The sequence below is a fragment of the Cebus imitator genome, unplaced genomic scaffold (assembly GCF_001604975.1).
Source record: "Cebus imitator isolate Cc_AM_T3 unplaced genomic scaffold, Cebus_imitator-1.0 Scaffold80, whole genome shotgun sequence".
In the NCBI taxonomy this organism is placed as follows: domain Eukaryota; kingdom Metazoa; phylum Chordata; class Mammalia; order Primates; family Cebidae; genus Cebus; species Cebus imitator.
In genome coordinates, this window is record NW_016107395.1 from 5,933,343 (window position 1) to 5,935,641 (window position 2,299).

Below are 2,299 nucleotides of genomic sequence, written 5' to 3' on the forward strand. Positions count from 1 at the left end.
GTGGTGGGCATCTGTAATCCCAGCTACTTGAGAGGCTGAGGCAGGAGAATCGCTTGAACCTGGGAGGCAGAGGTTGCACTGAGCCAAGATTGCGCCATTGCCGCCAGCCTGGGCAACAAGAGTGAAACTCTGTCTCAAAAAAAAAAAAAAAAGGTGGCATTCATGGTCTCATGGCCTCTGGCAAAGAATATGGTGAGCATCACCTCTGCTCACATCCTGTTGATCAGAACTCAGTCTACCTGTCCATTTTATGGAAAATGAGGAAATATTTTCCTACATGTGTAGGCATAGGAAATGATGTCATAAAATAAACACAACATGCCACAGCAGAGTTATGTTGTGGGAAAAACACAGAAAGAGAGGCTTACAAATTCAAATGTGAATTTAGTCAATTTCAAGAAATATCTAGGGTGATTAATCTTGTATTAAAATGAAAACTTTAGAAACCACAGCTACCTCGTTACATATTTATGTGTTATCTCAGTGTATTCTGTAGACACCTACAAGTGTCCACTGCCCTTTTGATTGTGCCATCTTTTTAACTCTCAAATCTTATCCTTAGGAGAGATCTGATGTGCTCTTTTCTACGAAGGCATAGGACAGTCACCATCAGGACTGTGACCAAGCATACTTCAGTATTTTTTCCCATTCTTAAGAAGTAAATAGCTAGAATTATGTAGCATTCCCTCAAGTAACATAAACTTAAGAGAATGCTGTTTATTTTAAATCTGTAAAACAAAAAAAAACAAAAGAACATTTTATTTGTAAATTCTGTGTGCTCCATAAATTTCATATTTTACAAGCGCCTTTGCAACATGAAACATAACTTCCTAAAGAAAGAGACATAAAGGGAAGACAAAGCAAACTATGAACAAATCACAATCTTAATTAATATTCAATTTCTTTAAATATTCTTTACAGGGAAGTTATCTTCCAAGTTTTCTCATCAGAACTTGCAATTATGATGAAAGGTATCACTGAGAAATTGAAATGGATAATAAAATTTTGCTTTATGTTTGAAAATTACCTTTATGAAAATTAAATTACCTATATTTTAATATCCAATGGATTAAAAAATAAAAGCAAAAAGGAAACAAAAAATTTTTTGAGACAAATGAAAATGGAAACACAGCATATCAAAACCAAGGGGTCGTGCAAAGCAGAGCTAAGAAGGAAATCTATAGCAATAAATGACCACATTAAGAGAGAAAAAAGATCTTAAATAAACAACCTACATTTACACCTTAAGGTACTAGAAAAAANAAAAAAAAAAAAAAAACTGAGCCCAAATTCACCAGAAAGAAAAAATAATAATAAATATCAGAGCATAGAAATAAATTAAATGGTGACTAGAAAAATAATAGATCAGTTGATCAGTAAAACTGAGTGTGTTTTCTTAAACTAAAAACAAAATTAGCAAACCTTTAGCTAAAGTAAGAAACAAGAGAGAAGATTCAAAGAAATGAGACAAAAAATTAAAGAAGAAGCAATCCAACTGATTCCACAGAAACATGAAAGAGCCTAAGAGGCTATAATCAACTATGAATAACTATATGCCTGTAAATTGGACAATTTAAAAGAAATGGGCAAATTTCAAGAAACACAGTCTACCAAGACTAAATCATGGAGAAAAAGAAAATCTTAACAGACCAATGATGAGTAAAGGAATTAAGTGATTAAAAACCTTCCAGAAAGAAAAGCCCCAGAATCCATGGCTTCACTGGTGAACTCCAGCAAACAGTTAAAGAAGTAACAACAATCCTTCTAAAACTCATCCAAAAAATTAAAAAGAAGGGTACACTTCCAAACTCATTATATTAGGCCTTTATTACCCTGATATCAAAACCAGACAAAAATATTGGAAGAAAAGAAAATTACAGGTCAATATTTCTGAAAAGCATCATCAATGCAAAAATCCTCAACAAAATATTAGCAAATTGAATTCAACAGCACATAAAAAAAAGGATTGTACATCATGATCAAGTGGGATTTTTCTCTAGGATGTAAAGATATTTTAATATATGCAAATCAATAAGTATGATTACATCATATTGATGGAATAAAGAAAAAAACCCTATAATTTTCTCAATAGATGCAGAAAAAACATTTGACAAAATTCAACATCCTTTCATGACAAAAACTGTTAACAAATTAGGTGTAGAAGGAATGTAACTCAGCATAACAAAGGCCATTTATGACAAGCCTGCAGTGAACATTATACTCAATGGTGAAAAGCTGAAAGCTTTTCCTCTAAGATAAGGAACAAGATGAGGATGCCCAATCTTACCACTTCTATTTA